We start from the raw sequence: 17,959 nt of genomic DNA on the forward strand, positions 1-17,959 counted from the left end.
CTTGCGAATTGACCCTGCCATTTGTCTCTTCTCGCCCATCGCACCCCATAGAAGGGTTTTTTTGACATGCATCACACCTACTGTGTGTATTCAGGTGGGATGCAATGCACTTTGCCTATGAAGCAGGTGAAATGGTCCAGTTTTGACCAGTTTTGAGTAGTTTTTCATGGAGAACTTCTGGGAGATGCTGTAATCAGTTGACCTTGTTATTTTAGGGGTTGGAACAACACCTTTAGGGACTTAGGAGCCCTTGGTTTATGGAAATTTATGCTTGGGGTTGCAGTGCCCAAAAATGTCTATAACAGTTGCCCCCTAAAGCATGAGGTCATTAATCTTTTGATGTCGGGTGAAATGCTTTATCATGAGGATCCGAAGTTTTTTCGAGCTGGAAGGTGACCTGTAATAAGATACAATACAATACATTATCTTCATATTATTTTCATGATCTATCTGAGGCGGGCATTCCCATGCTCAGCTTTATGAATTCATTTTCATGTACATAGGATAGACAATCGTCTGAGTGTAGATTGATGATTCTGGTAGAGCCATCATCCCTTAGATTGGATGATTATCTGTGCAGCAATGATGTACATTTGATGTCTTTATTTTCCTGAATATATATCGCAGCCCAGATGGATGAAACTAGATCCGGGGTCTTTAATCTTGTTCGATCTTCACTCAAAGTACAAGTCGATCCATGTGAGAGATGTTCTGGAGTCGAACATGGAAAGACATCGCCTGATTACTAGCCAATGATGTAAGTTGTTAACAGGCGCGAGAGGAATCACCGATAATGATAATGATCCTCAAGGTACTGCAGTACAATTCACGTAGTGTGAATAAGGGACTTGGTGTCGAACACCACGCAAAATCTTTCGGTTGAAGGCCATTGATGTAAACTTGTCGCCAGAAGTGAGAAACTTGCCATTGAGGCATGCAAGCTTCAAAGTACTGAAAGGGTTGTTCCTAGATCGACTTCTTGGATAATGAGCTGATGTCGACAAGAGGCGATCTGTCATAGGAGGGCCTTAGTGAATCCCACATCAATGACACGGAACGGAGCAAATGATTTTAATGGAGGTGAAAACGATCTGGTGATATACGGTTCAGGGTGGCGGTCATGAAAGAATGGAGCAAAAATGTATTATAGTGGGTGAGACACAGGTGAATTCTCTGAGCGACTTCTCTTGAACATATCGGTGACACTGACATGATGGATTGGTAACATTAACCCAAAATGTGGATGGTGTGATGGAACCATGGTGATGTGACCAGTGAATGGAACAACCCAACCCGACTCAGATGCGGAGTGAAAGTGTCATGTTCAAGAGCGACTTGCTACCAACAAAGTTTCTTCAAGTTTTCTTCCCAATTTTTCCCCAGTCATTGCTGACCAGTACCTCTTTATTTTTGTCAAGCTTGAGGAGGATAACATATTCTTGTTCTATAATTTGCCCTTCGGGCAAACCCATCGCTATGTTTTAATGAGCCTAGCGATAGTGAAACTCATTCTTGTCTGTTATGGACAAGTTTGTCGCTATTAGGTTTTAACGAGTTTAACGACAAAGATAACTCGGTCCTTTTCAATTTTAGAGAGTCTAAAAAGGGACGTAAAGGAAACTCCAAAAATCCTTTTTTCTCATCTAATCCCTTAAGTCCGAAAAAGTATAAAATAATACAAAAGGGATGAATTTTCGGTAATTTTAACGAGCCGAACAAAACAAGCGCTCGATATTTTTGTGTAATAATCCCTCAGGTCCAAAGAGATTAAAATCTAAAGGAGGGATAGCACTGTCGGTCACTTTAACGAGCTGGAGAGGCCAATGGCTCGGTGATATTGTCATATTTTACGAGTTAGTTGAAAAGAGTTTAAAGGAGACTCGTTTTTGAGGAACGAGTGATAGATTCGGGTAGCAGCTGATTCCAGGTAAGGTTTGGAATTTTCCAATCACGGCAGTGTCACAAGGATGGCTAACAAGATCACTCTTCGCAGTTGTTCCTCAAAAGGGGTAAACAATCAAGTGGAGGTGAATGATTGGCCAATACAAAGTGGAGGTGATGATGGGAACACGACCAAGGCTTCAAAGGCTGAAGTAATATATTCACGATGGTTATTTACCAGAAATTGGTTCATTTTTTTATTTTAAAATGAGCTTAAACTCTGGAGGAACATTTGCTCATTGCTTATGTTTATTTTTTAACGAGCTTGAAGTCCGCGTTAAAACTACTCGATATAACAGTCATTTCTTGACTTTACCATTAATGACTTTGTTCCTTCAAAGGTTGTGCTGCATGCTTAATTGCTTGATCAAACTAGTTAGAAATGAACAATACATGTTTGGAAAATGAGTTAAGACACTAATATTTTACTTGAATTACGTAAAAAGTAATTTAAAAGTGCTTTTACCCTTCATTTTACCATTTCATTTGAACTTTGGTCTGTTGGAGCCTTGGAGGTGCTTTCCCCCTTGATTTTCACCAGCTGATTCCGGAAGATTCTGTGGACGATTTTTGGCACCGTCTAGACCAGGTAGGAGCTAAACTTGAGCTCTTTCATTTCATCCTTTCCATTTTTCATTCTGAGCCTGATTTCTGGTTTTTCTCAGCCTCCGAGGTTTGAAAAACTCGCTCTGGCTCCATCGCACCCTTTCTATATCGAAAGGTGCATTGCATGTTGGCCTACTCACTGGACAGTTGGCATGCAACGCACCCAGAACACTGCTGGGGGTGCGATGGGCGCAAGGAGGGAAATTTGCGCACAATTTTCAATGGAGATTTTTGCCTGTTTCTCACCAAATCAGGATCTAACTCTTCTCTTGTTTGTTTTCAGAGATTTATTGGAGCAAAATGCCTATTACATGGCGAGAACGTGAGCATGAAGAAGAGGACATGCTTGCTTTAAATGATCCGGTTACAGTAAATGCACTACGGAACTATGGCCCGCTCAAGTTTTTCCGCATTTCTAGCATGAGGCAACAAATCAACTTGTTGTAGTATTTGCTCGATGCCTAGGACCCTACCAGCCAGGTGTTCCAGATTAGGGGAAAATCCATCCCTTTGACTATCGTGGACATCTATTTTTTGACAGGCTTATCGAGGCGGGGTGCCCCTATCTCCTTATCAGGTTCAGCCCGTGGGGGTGAATCTGTGAGAGATTACATTCACAGGTATTGCAAAGAGGGATCTCAGCTGAGTAAAGACAGCAAGATCATCATCCGAGATGTCACTGATAGGTCCCTAAGGACCATTCTGTTTACCTTTGGTAGGATGGCTGGTGGTGTGGCTCTTCACGTGGCCAACCGGTCTTATATGCAGTATGCCTTAGAATGTCTCGAACCGAAGGTGTTCAACTAGTGTGATGCAGTACTCTTTGTGATGAAAGAACAGTTGACCAAGGTAAAAAATGGAAGATTGAAGAACTTTGGATATGGTTCTATTTTGACCGCCTTTGCCTTGGAAAAGATCCTGCTGATGTAGCCGCAGTATATTTCACTTGGTTTACCTCCACCAACTGAATCACGGATGCAGAGATGGGTTGATCATATGTCCAGACATGCTGGTCAGTCTCATATTTCCTTTTCTGATACCTTCTTCGGGTGGTCTGATCATTAGGAGATGGTTTTTTCTGAGTATCCATATGCTGGTATGGACTTCCGGGGTGACCCGGATTTGGTACTTCCAGCTGGTGAGCAGTGGGGTGCCATTGGTAAATTCTTTGACCATATTTCTGTTTATCATTTCTCTTTATAATTTTCTTGTGCTTTATTCTGTCAAGACTAATCAGAACTCATGTGCTCATGTAGATGTTGGTCCCGTTCGGCCAGTAGTACGCCTGAGAGTGCCAGCTGCCGCTCCTACAGGAGAGGCTGTGGGAAGGGCTATCCTTCGCGACCTTGATGTGGCCGAGACTCTTTCAGCATTACAGTATTAGGTCGAGGGCCTCACTCTCGGTATTCCAGATGTGAGGACTGATGAGCTGCCTCTGAGGTTGCAGTGACATACTACTGGCGTGCCTTTTACGCATGATTGCACAAGCGATGACTTGTTATCACCAGCATCGTTAGACTAGGGTGCCCCCTAGCGTTTTGAGTTTTGGGTCATTTGACCAATTTTGTCTTGGTTATAGAACATTATGTGTAAACCATAAACAGTTATATATATATTTTTGATTTTCGAAGTTTTATTTTGGTTAAGTTACATGATCCGAATGCAAATATTGATGAAATGCTTCTTTTTATAAATGTTGCAAATGTCTATCTAACACATAATTTGCCAATGAGTCAGTTAATGTGTTTAAGCTCCTGGAAATATGCTGATATTGAATAAAATCAAATTGCCTTTCCAAAATCTTGACCCTTAGGAACATGCGTTAGATAGCTGGATTTCAGACGGAGTAGATATCGGTGAGTTGTAGTATGACGAGCTGTGAGTCTAGCCTGATGACAAGTCGGCGTATGCCATGTGAGATGGCATCAGAGAGAAGTTCTATCAACGCGCTATATTCAGTGATGTTATTTGTTGATCGACCAATACATACCCCTCTGAAACTTACTAACTTGCCGCTTGGATAAAAAATGGCCCAGGCCGCAGAAGGTAGGTTCCGCGAACTACGACTTGCTCCGCCGGCATATCCAACAAAAGATTCCAATAGGTTCGACATCTGCGACAAATGTAAAAAGTGGATTTACTTGACCAAAACGATTACCCTTAGCGAAAACAAAAATGTAACAAAAGCATATAGGTTACCACACTGAATCATGCATAGTAACGCTTAAGGTACAACCCGTTACGGGGTTGCACCAGTGGAATTCCGTCATAATCCATTAACTCGTAGGCTCCTTTTGCTAATACACGTTTAACAATATAGGGGCCCATCCATAAATATTTGAATTTACGTACTCCCAATTTATCGGATTCTTGGTCGTAAAGTAAGACCAGGTCACCTTCTGAGAAGACATGGGGTTTGACATTCTTGTCGAACTACGCCTTGACTCGTTTCTTATGGGCTTCATTAGCCAAAGCAGCATCACGACGGGTTTCATCCAATTGGATTAGTTCTAAGAAACGAGCCTCCTCTTCTGAAGTTCCAGGGAGAAGGTCGATTGCGAGTTTGAGGGACGAAATTTCACACTGAACTGGTAAGATTGCTTCTAGGCCATACACCAGTTGGAAGGGTGTAAATCCGGTTGCATTCCTTACCGATGTTTGGTATGCCCACAAGGCCGAGTATACGATTATGTGCCAACTCCTTTTGTGGACTCCAATCATCCTTTGCAGCATGAGCTTCAGGACTTTGTTGATTGCTTCAACTTGTCCGTTGGCCTGCAGGTAGTATGGAGTAGATCTTTCGTGAGACAACCCTAATTTGGCAGCTAATTCGGCCATCATGTGATTGCGAAAATGCGATCCATGATCTGTGACTATAGCCTGTGGAATGCCGAATCTGGCGACTACATGATTGAAAAAGAAAAGGGCAGCTATTTCACCAGTGTTATCTAATTTAGGCATCGCCTCGGCCCATTTGGTAAAATATTCCACTGCGACTATGATATACCCATGCCCCCCGGTCGAGGTGGGGTTACATGTCATGAAATCAATGCCCATTTGGCGAATGGCCCAACAGTAACTATTGGCTGTAGAGGTGCGGGTGGTTTTCTGGTTTTGCTATCGAAAATTTAACAGGCATGGCAACTTCTGACTGCGGTTATGCAATCTTTGAACATTGTTGGCCAGAAGTATCCTTCTCGTAAAAAATTTTGCGCCATAGCGTAACCAGATTGATGCCCCCCGCACGCGCTTGAATGGCAATCATTCAGGACTTTTTTGGCTTCCTCATGGGTGAGGAACCTCCTCAGAACTGTATCGACGCCACGACGGTAAAGTGTATCACCGACGATCATGTAGTATTTTGATTGGTATCAAATACATTTTTGTTCGGAACGGGAGGTATTAGGCCTATATTTTTGGGTTTGGAGATAGATGATTATATCTCCATACCACGGATTGCTTGAAGATATCAGAAACAAAGATTCATCCATGATTGTTTCATCTGATGTTTCATCGTTGGACGACGATGGGAGATCGCATAGTAATTCCGCGAAAACCAGGGCTTTATTTGATTTGGATTTTACAAATTCCAGATCAAACTCTTGTAGAATTGCTATCCATTTTGAATATTTTCCCCCCAGCAACTGTCGCGACAATATATAAGTCATGGGGTTGCAATCTGACAGAATGGTAGTTTTTCGAAAGAGGACATAGTGTCGAAATCTCTGTATCGCTTGAACAGCTGCGAGCGCCAGCTTTTCAACATAGGAATATTTGCTTTCTATATCATTTAAGTTCCTACTTAAATAATATATAGGATGTTCAATTCCGTTGTCTTCTTGAACTAAAACCATTGCGATGGTTGTATCCGCTGTAGCCAGATATAGGTTAAAGTCTTTTTGATAATCAGGAGCGTACATTAATGATGCTTTTATTAGGGATTCTTTAACGGATCAAAGGAGGCTTGCGCGACCTGATCCCAGAGGAAGGGCACTTCCTTTTTCAATAGACGTGTATAACCCTTAGCAAGTTCGACGTAATTTGGAATGAACCTCCTCAGAAAGTTTGCTTTCCCTTGGAGTTTCTGAATCTGAAGCAAATTTGAAGGTGGAGGAAAATTTATGATTGCCTGAACCTTACATGGGTCGAGGTGAATCCCGTCTTTTGAGACTACAAAGCCAAGTAAATGACCAGAACTGACACAGAACACACATTTGTGTGGATTTAGTCGTATCTTGTAGCGTCGGCAACGTAGAAATATCGCTCTTAAATGCTGCGAATGATTGGTCCGCTTTCGTGAATGCGTCGGAAGGTCGTCAAGATATGGTTGAACGATGTTTTTGATGTCATGGAAGGCATAATTCATTGCCCTCTGAAATGTTTCCCCTGCATTCTTTAAACCAAAGGGTAATTTGTGATATGCGAATGTGCCCCACGGACAAATAAATGCAGTCTTTGACTGGTCCTGTGGGCAGATATTTATTTGATTATACCCGGAGAATCCATCCATGAATGAAAAGGTTTCGCATCCAGCGCATTCATCAATTATCTGGTCAATAAAGGGTGTAGGGTAGTTGTCTTTTGGACAATCTTGATTTACATCCCTATAATCGACGCACACTCTAATCGTTCCATGTTTTTTCATAACAGGAACAATGTCTGATACCCAATCAGTTAGAGGAACTGGGTAAATGAAACTAGCATGGAGAAGCTTTTCAACTTCTGCCTTGATGGCAGCAGATTTCTTGGGGTGCACCTGCCGTAGCCATTGTCGTACTGGTTTGACATCTGGATACATCTTGATTTCGTGTTAAACTATACTTGAGTCAATGCCTAGCATTTCATCATATGACCAAGCAAAGACATCTCTGAATTCGCGAAAAAGAGCGTTATATATTTCCAGTTCTGAAGGAGAACAACATTTGCCAACATAAATATTCTCTACAACATCTTTTTTGGTCGAGATATTTATGGCGATAGTCTCTTCAATGTTGGACAAGTTTCGCTCGGACTCCACCGTGTTGACAGTATTTGATAGGAAATCAAAAACTGAAGGATGATGAAGGTCATCAGGAGTATCTTCTTTACAATCCGGAAGATGGGAATGATGGTGGTAATCGTCCCATGGCACCCCTTCAATTACCATTGATTGAACAATTCCTTCGTCGGTGTAATGCACTTGCGACCAAGGATCTAAAGGGGTGCCATATTCCTTAGACCTATCTATCCAAATGCTTGATGAGCGTTGATTCGGGTCTGCCTCCCATGCCAAAAACATTGATTGCTACAATATTTCTATTGGGCTTGGAGGCAATACCTGCGTATGATCCATGTTTATATCGTTTTCTGAGATATTTTGAATCGAAGATATCATATTGCAGGTTCCTACCGACACTACTTCTGCCAGATTGATTGGAGGCAGAAGGGCAAAAGCCCCCATTAATATAGGGTCTTTTAGTAGGCCCACTCCAATATTTTGAAGCGTATGGGGGCTTCCATGGATCATTGGAATGCTTCCCGTAACTTGGGAACTATTCGGGAGAAATGTTTGTTGGTCGACGATCGTAATTCCTCCTTGAAAAGGAAATGCAATCTTCCTAAAGTAGGTCGACACAACTGCAGCCATAGCATATATCCATGGTCTTCCCAGTAGGATGTTGTAATCGAGGTTTCCTTCGATTACTTTGACATCTATTTCTACTGTTTTCCTTCCTAGTTCAACTTGCAAGTTACTTAGAATACCGTATGGGGTATACATTCGTCCGTCAAATGCTTTTAATGTTGTCGAAGATCGCGACAAGGTTGGAGATCCTAAAGTTTTCCAGCAACTCGTCGACATAATACATGTAGATGCCCCCTCAGCAATAATTGTTCAATGAACAATTTTGTTGAGGGATTTCACTTGAATTAGGAAAGCTAGTTGAGCTGGTAACTGAGGATCGTATCCTTTATGATTAAAGGACACAAGATTAGAATCCTTTGGGTCTATCCCACTGATAGCTAATAATAAAGCCTGCTTTTGGGATGGGAAATTTTGCAATACCTCAAGTGTCGACATAGCGGATGGCGATTGGGCCATATCTTCCACTATATTATAATGTTGTGCTGCTCTGGCACGAGGATTAAATGTCGACTTGTGTACTACTCCCTTTGGCAGTTTTATTGTTAGCTCATGAATGATGGGCGGTGCAACTTCTGTTGAAGTTGTTGTTGAACTACTAGGTTGATCTTTATCCTTGTTGTTCGACAGCCGTGGATTCCCATAATCTTTGTTCCTTGTCGATATCAAAGCATCATTTTGCTATTTCGAAACTGACAACATCAGTACTTAGGACAGGGAAGCATTTTCACGAGCAACCAGATTTGTTCCTGGATTTGGAAACGGATCAGTCAATACGGCCGAGGTTTTTGAATTCTTGATGAATCTTTTAAGCTCAGCCTTATGTGGACAATCTCTTGTCCAATGATCCTCATCACATATTATACATGGATTTTTCGGTTTCCTATCTCCAGGAGGGTTTGCAGAAGAATTTTCAGGTGATGATTCCTCCTGTTTCTTCTTCTTCCCTTTGTTTTTCTTCTTGCCTCCCTATTGCTTGGTTTCTTTGCCTTTATCTGTCGAGACGGAATTTATTTCCGAGGCAAGAAGTCCTTCTTTTGCATTTTGACTGGAAATCTTACGGGCCTTTTTAGATGTAGCCTTTGTCGTTTTCATGTCTGTCGTACCAATCACGCCATCGCCGGCATGAGAGTCATTGTTCAATTTTTTAGGAGGGGGGACGGAAAATTCCGGTCTGGGAGCATCAGGGATTTTATCGTAGAGCGTGCCAGACTGAATATAAATCAAGTCTAAATATTGCGCACGAGCAATAACTTGCTCTTTGGTGATGACTCCTCCTTTTGCCACATCTTCTGTAATGGAAGGTAATAAATACTTAATAAACCATTCAACTAAAAGCTGATCGGGAACATACATTTTTACCATTCTACGACGATGTCACCACTCATTAATATGATCGGATATGTGAGTGGCCGTTATTTGCTTGAAATTGGTAAGAATTTCTGTTCACGTTTCGTACCTTATCGGTAACTGAAAATGGGTTAAAAAGGTTGTGGCTAGTGTATTGAAGTTGTCAAACGAAGCTCTGGGTAACTCGATATACCATTTTGCTGTCGAACCAGTTAACGTCCTCTAAAAAAGGTGAAGCCTAATCGAATCATCGTTTAGGGTGTTTGATGAACACCACAGATGAAATGTCATCACATGATTCGACGGGTCTTCACCCGAATTTCCATTAAATTTAGGAATATTTGACGGAAGTTTATGCGGAATCGCTGGCCACCAAGGGGCATAAGCAATTGGATCGTTTGTTAACCTATTTAGATCTGGTAACTCCAAAGTTGCCACGAAGGGTAACTGTTGATTCAGGTTTGGCGAAGCATACCCAGGATATGACGGAATTGCCTGAGCAGTTGGTCTTTGCATACCAGCATAATGCATTTGATGCTGGTAACTTTGGTAAGGTTGATGGGCATAACCATTGTAGAACGGTTGATTTTGACCGTTTTGAATATACGGCTGCCCACTATTTGCAAAGATTTGTTGCTCAGATCCTTGGTATACTTGTTGGAATTGCGGTTGTTGGTATTGCACCAGCCATGGTTGTGAAGCCATGTGCTATTGTCCAATACTGACTGTTTGACCAAGATGAGGGGTAATTGTACCCGTTTGGGTCTGTGTCACTCCACTAGTTGGTGATTGTGGTTGAATCCTAGGGACAAGAGGCTGTTGCATTATCACCTGAGAAACCTGAGGTTGGCATACAATAGGCAATGCTTGTACTTGCAACACCATCACAATAGCTGGCGTAGTCGGTATATTTGACATAGGTAAGCATTGTTGGATCGAATATACAACTATTGGTTGTTGAGGTAGTATCGGCACCTAACTGCTGGATGTAATTCTAGCATAACCTGAATTTTGTTGTGAACTCCCGTATGGTTGTCCTCCCGGAGGAGAAAATGAAAGGGTTTACTGCCCCCCATACGGCGGTAATCCAATACTTAAAGGAATTGTTTGCCCTTGAGGACCGGACTGCCCAAATTGACACCCTAAAGGATCAATTTGTTGAGACTCAACATAAGAGTTCCTGGATACTATTCCGGATGAACAAACAGGAACGGACCATACTGTCGAAATAGCCCCTGAGTGGGCCCCGTCTAGCGATTGAGAGCTAGTTGGGACAGATGGTATGCCAACGAACATTGTAGGAGTGACAGCAGGGAGTTCTGTCGTCGCTATGTCGGATGACATAGTCCTAGATGTCGACGGTTGTTCAAACATTTCTAGTCTATCCAAAAGATTGCCTAGCGATTCTATAGGAGCTTCCAATGGCGGTAGACTAATTTCTGACAAAGAAGGATATAGAGTGATCCCGACTCCAAATCGCGATGGAGTACTCAGTGGAGGATCCTCCACAATCTCTTCTATAGCAATCAGACCAGGTGGAAGAGGAAGACCGTCAGGTCCGTAAAATATTTCTGGTGCCAAAGAAGGTATAGAATCTGTAGCGACAAATGTTTGGGGAATAACACCCTCTGAATCAGCTGTAGATGGAGCTAGCTCAGTAACACAAGTGTTTACCTTCACACTAGGATCATTTCTACTGTCCTTTGGTGCTGAACTTCTTCTGTAAAGGCAGGGATACCAGAAATGTTTGGAGTAACCGGAGTCACCGATGGTGTTGGAACACTTGTTCTAACTTTACTAGGGGATTTGGAACCAGTTAAACGAGTTCGCTTTGTCCGTAACAGTTTCGACTCTAGAGACAAAGATGGTTGACTCGTAAGCCTCCGCGAACGATGGGGTTTCAATTGAATTTCTTCCACGATTGCGGATTACTCGATCAACTAAAAATCAAGGGGAAGTATGTTTCCGAATTAGATGAATTTTAGACGCTTTGACACAACTTGTTTTTTCAATTTTTAAGAGTCGAGAAAAAACAAAAGATGACTCTAGTCGCCTTCGATTTTTAATGAGCCTGAAGTGACAAGTGCTTAGATGGACCTTTTCCATTAAGGAGTTTTAAAAGGAATGAAAGGGACTGCTCTGGAAATTTGGACAGAGGGATTACCAAACCAATCGCAAAACTGCAGAATACTTTTTACGGTACGACAGTCAATCTTCCCAAATGTTGTGTTCAGTGCATTGCGATCGATAGGGTGGCAGACACGGCTTCCTATGGATAAAGGATAAAGCCTATTGTGGTCTCCCAAAATATACTCGACGGTACGTGGGAGCACAAGTCCGTACTGGCACTTATCGTCTCAAAGTGGAGGAATCACCCAACCAACAGTGAAAACAACAGTTACCAGGCTTTATGACGCCCGAATACGTCTCTAGCCTAGACTTCTAGATGTTGTGCGTTAGGTTCCAAAGCATTTTTATATTCATTAAATTTATTTTATGGTTGATCTTGCTTAAGAAATTTTCCTTTCAGGTTCATCGTGTGATGTAGATGTACAATTCCTAAAATGCAATCTAAGATGATAAACAGTCCTCTAATCTTCTTTCTGCAATGAAAATCCTAGCTACTAAGGAAAGAGAGATGGCGTTCTTTCAACAAAGAGCACAGAGCACACACTATATGCACTGTCCTAAATCAAGCCAACAAACAGTCTAAATGCAAATGCACATGCATGTATTTGTTTTCAGCCTTCTTAATGTGTGAATGATAAAAAGAAAGCTAACCATAAATCTGAATTATTTTCTAAAGCGACAATTACTAACAAGTTTCTTTTCAAAACAAAATGAGGACAATGACGACACTTCATTATTTGGAATTGAAAACTTGCTTTCAACACTTCGGAAACTACTAACTCAAATCAAATACAAGAGTAACAGTGTAATCGACTATCAAGAACAATCAAATCCTCTTCTATGACTGAAAACGACACTTGCGACACTTTCAAATCAAGAAACGACAGTACGATTACACTACTTCTTTGTAAGTGAGAACTGAAAATGACTCAAAAATACATAAAAAAATTTACAATTCTTTGCACAATGGAGGTGGAATAACAACAAGGAAAGGGTTTCAAACAGAGGCGTACTGACTACAAGCAGCAAAACTCCTGAATAGAGCTGAAAAGAGTGAACATAGAAACCAAAATTCAAGAACAAGGCCTTGTCTAATCAGCGCACCTGTAACACAGTGAAACTGAAATGCAACACACCTACTACACTCGGGAAGTGCGATGGATTTGAAGTTCACATAACATATAGTGCGCTGGACCAGGGACGAGACTTTGATTGGGTTTCGGGTCACAGTTTGCAGTTCAGTTCAGGGATTTAGGCCGAGCAAGTGGTAATCAGTAAATCAATCACAGGGGTAGATCTAAGGAGGTTACTAGAGCCACCACAAGGGATTAGAGAGCTTGTAAATCAATCGTTTAATTCATAAACAAAACCCGGAGATAGACTGAAGCAGCGTTGATCTACTTTTCACTTGCATAGCAAATGCAGTTCAAAGGCTAGCTGGCTTGACTTCAGGCTCCGTATGTAAGTTTATAAAGTAAACAAATGTAGATGAACAAACAATCTACTCGCTCCCCAGTGGAGTCGCCATTTTGTTATCGGGAAAACTAGTGTCTATATAGAGCTGCTAGTCCCACTGAGGCTAGTAGCTACCTTAGAAACAAACACACTAAAAACTACTTTCGTTTTCCTTTATGAGAAATAGATAAGAGAAGAATAAGGAGACCAACCTCTGTCTTGCGCTTGGTTCCTTACTTGATTCCTCTCTCTTCTCGTAGGTCTTTGCCACTCGCTTCCTTGTCTACCCAGCTTCAAGGAGTACCTGTAGAATCAAAGCAGCATAACACTATCCAAGAACATAGATTTATTATCATAAACAATATAGGATTAGATGTACATTGACCACACAAATGCATAAATCATCAATCATACAAGAATGTGGAGGAAAACTTGAATAGCTTTATTGATAATCAAGAAAGAGAAAAGAGGATTACAACCAATTATTTTGACCCAGCATCATCCTCTCAACAAGAAAGCCCTTCTTCACCTCATGAAAAGCTTAGATCACCCAACACCATGATATTTCACCAAGAAACCAATAGCACTTCCTTACAAGATACAAAATTCCAGCCCCTGGATCTCTGGGATGAGGGATCCATATATAGATGTCTACAAGGGAGGTGAGTCAGCTTTTGAGATTTGATTAGTGTCTTCTCTCTGATAGTTCTTGATTCCACTTGGAGGTTGATGATCTCCTACTCATCCCTGGTCGAATTCAGAGAGGCAAGTGTCACAGGAGAGGTTTCTGGAAGATACCATGCTCCTCCAACTTGCGGATTGACCCTGCCATTTGTCTCTTCTCGCCCATCGCACCCCATAGAAGGGTTTTTTTTGACATGCATCGCACCTACTATGTGTATTCAGGTGGGATGCAATGCACTTTGCCTATGGAGCAGGTGAAATGGTCCAGTTTTGACCAGTTCTGAGTAGTTTTTCATGGAGAACTTATGGGAGATGCTGTAATCAGTTGACCTTGTTCTTTTAGGGGTTGGAACAACACCTTTAGGGACTTAGGAGCCCTTGGTTTATGGAAATTTATGCTTGGGGTTGCAGTGCCCAAAAATGTCTATAATAGCCCTAACCACCAACATATAAAGGCCTAAAGCCGTAGTTAGAGGAGCCCTTATCACAACATGTAAGGGACCCTTAGATGCAGCCAAAAAAGTGAACCTAGCCATAGCAAAAAGGAGTATCTCATCAGCGTGAAGGGTCACATTGTTGTAGGTGACAACATGGTATAATGCAAGGTTGTTTGGGCATGTTAGTGTTGTTCTTGAGCTCGATTTGAAGGGCAGAAGTATCCGCAAAAAGGAGGAGCTAGGGATTGCTTTTTAAGGGCTATTTGGATCACTATTTGAATGGATCAAAGCTACAGTCCACTGTTGGGCTAGGCCACAAGCCATAGCCAGTAGTTGGAGGCCTTTTAGTAGCTGTGTTCAGAAGGTAAGCAACCCTATAAGGTAGCGTATCATTGGAGGACTATATGAAGGCTATCCATAGTAAATAGATGAATTGTGGGGTGTGTTTAGGGTGCTGTAGCATTCGGAGCCTGTGCCCTAACCAGTGACCAGGTCTGCCATGAAATGCACCAGCCCTTGTAGCATATGAAAGGTGGCAGATTAGTAGCCTTGTCATGATTAGTGAAGCAATGAAGGAACTGTATCTCTTTAGTACTTGATATCATAATCTCAACCTCATTGTGCCATTGTCACGGAGAAGATCTTTGATATCCTATTTGGCAAGTCAAATCATTGTACTCTATCTCTTTCTCTCTATTGGACTATTGAAGTGTTCGGTGCGGGATCCCCCAAGGCAAGTTTTGGGGCTTAAAGACTAAGTTTTGACTAAGTCTGATGTAAAGACTCCATGATTTGGGGGCGCAGAGCGGAAGTTGTAATTGAGTCATAGGGTTGTCCGCCCTTACTTTTGTAATGTAATGTCGGCTTGAGAGTTCTACCCATGGTCCACAGATAATGGGATTGTATAAATAGAGTGAGGCTCTAAGTGTAAATAGAAATGGAACAATCTAAGAGAAGATGAAGCAGTGAGTCTAAGTTGAAGTGTAAAGTCAAGTCTTTGGGTTGTAGAGTAGGAAAAGGCTCTGTAACTGAGTGTGCAAAGGCCTAGTAGTCCGTAGCTGAGTGCACGGACCTGTGGAGCCGAGTGTGTAGGGTGAGTCGAGTCTGTAACCGTTGGAGAAAATAATAAAGAGAAGTTTCTTATCATTCTGTGTGTCTTTTTCCTATTTTATGCATTGAAGTATATTGGGTATGAATTGCGAGTTTATTGTTTATTTGTTGCGTGAACTTATATGAATGTGTTGAATAAGCGAATATAAGATAAGTATCTATTTACACGAAGTTAACTAACATTTATATGAAGATATGTAATATCCATAGTGTAACTTAGGGAAAGCACGTAGATCGCTGCCTTAAGCCGCGCGAAATCACCTAAGCCCCTAATTAGGGTTGCGTGAAGGCGATTATAATAGAGTGCAAAGGTCCCACGGGTTAGGGCAATGTGTGAAGTGACCTACATGAAGACATTCCTAGTTGGACTAAGTTGACCCCTCAGATATCTCAAGGTGCAGAAACTTGGTTCCAACATCCCCCCATATTTCTTCGGATGAGACCTTAGTCCACGCTCCGCGGGTTGTTCCCGAAAGGGCCAGTAGTATAGGGATTTGTTTGGCTAATTAACTCCAACCTGGGTCAGGCCCTATCAAACCAAAAAATGGTTCCTTTGTCCAGACTGGAATCTACATGGAGATGTCTGATGTCGTATCATTGGAATCCAACTAAGAAGGAAATTGAAGGTTGGTTGAATAGGATAATTCACGAGTTCGTAGCACAGGAGAACAAGAATCCACAATTGACAAAAGAAGGGTGGTTAGACTGCTACCTGTACACGGAGATCCATGAAATATTCTTAGCATCTTTCCCTACTGAGCTATACGAGTGGATTGCAAAGCTAGCAGATATCCAAGGAAGGTGGAAACTCGACAATCCTATTGTGTGGACCCTAGAGCTGGTGCATAGATTGAAAGCATCGAAGGATAAGATCACACGCGCTGTTGATCACTGGCTTGATTGGATCATAGGAGGATTCATTACTGAGTTTGCAGTAGATACCTCAGTCAGCTAAAGCGAGGTAGAGTGACACTTTCTCAAAGGACTGCGAGGTAAGTACGTAAAGTTTCTGAACACTTGGATTAAAATGATATTGTACGAAAAGCAAATTATGCAGTTACATTGATGTTCAGGGCTACACGAAGTGGGAAAATTTACAGAAACTAAGGAAGTGCGGGACTAAAGACTAGCCCCTTGATTTCACTTCCACAAGGGTATGAGGAAGAGATCGCGAGGGTCTCTCCGTGAAGTGCGATCCATTTGATAAGGCAAAGGATTCCGCGCATACCACCTCCACCCACACCACCGCTAGTTTCACCACCATCACCTCCATCTTTGCCTGTACCACCTCTGCCACCACCGTATTTTAACATGGCCAGCACGATAAAGTTGCCTATGTTCAAAGGATTGGGAAATGAAGATCTGGACCAGTTTTGGTTCATTGTAAAGGCCGTATGGGAAGTGCAAGGAGTTACAGATGATAATATTAAGAAAGCGATATTCGTTAGCACTCTGCAAGATCACGCGCTGACCTAGTACATTAAGCACTCAAGTGATAATCCAACTATAGGAATTGCGGCTATCCAAGCTGCGCTAACTAAAGAATTCAGCAGACCAAAATCAGAGGCGCAGTCGATCATTGGGTTCAAGGAGATCACGATGCTACCAAGTGAGACTCCGTTGGAGCTAGATTAGAGGTTGAAGTGTACGATTCGTGAAGCTAATATGACTTTGACGAATGGACAAGACCATGAATGGTTTGTAGCATCACTAACGTCACATTTGAGGAACGCGTTGTCACAGCAGAGGTTAACAACTCAGGCATAAGCTTTAGAAATCACGATGAGGCTGCATGACACCCCAATACAGGATCCTAACTTAGGATTTCAACAAATCCACGTGCAGATGAAAAACTTATGCCTTGAGATGCAGAGTTTGAAACAATATAGGACAACTCAACCAGACGTGCGCGAAGAAGTGTGGTGCGTGAAATGCAAGGGTCAGGGTCATGACAAAGACCACTACCCAGTGTTCACAAAATAGCTCGCTAGAAGAGGACCAATGCCGTTAAGATCAGCAGTGCAAGCAAGACCAAGAACGACACCTACTCTATGGTGTGCGATTTGTAAAATAGGAGGAAAGCATGCTACAGAAAACTGCCATTTGTTGCAAAAGTACACACAGAATTTGCAACAATTGTTCTGTAGATCGGTGCGACACGATGAGTTCACATGTAGAAGTTATTAGCTGATGATGGATAGAACCCCCACCTATAGGGTTCAGGCCGAAACGCGGCCCCTAGAACATGGTGCAACGATGGCGCAAACCAGATTCCAGGGGCGCGGACGAGGCTGAGGTGGAGGAGGACCTAGAAGAGGCCGCAGATAGCTAATATGCTACAATTACAGAGGCCTAGGACATTATGCCTACGATTATACGAATCCAACGCATCCATCATGCTTGTATTATACCTTGTTTGATCATGAGACAGAAGATTGTCCTATGCTGATAGCTAGGATACGCGACAAGGGAGCACTACCACCTCCCTCGACTCAGAACCTGTAAATGATGAGGTCTGAGCCATACGAGGAAGAGCCAAATGTGAATATTGTGCTCCAAAGTGGAATTACAACAAGAGATGATAAAGGCAAATAACCTGAAGAAAGTACTTGAGTTCTCAAAGCTC

This window comes from Pinus tabuliformis, chromosome 9 (assembly GCF_031772625.1).
Source record: "Pinus tabuliformis cultivar Carrire ecotype Pingquan chromosome 9, CPIR1, whole genome shotgun sequence".
In the NCBI taxonomy this organism is placed as follows: domain Eukaryota; kingdom Viridiplantae; phylum Streptophyta; class Pinopsida; order Pinales; family Pinaceae; genus Pinus; species Pinus tabuliformis.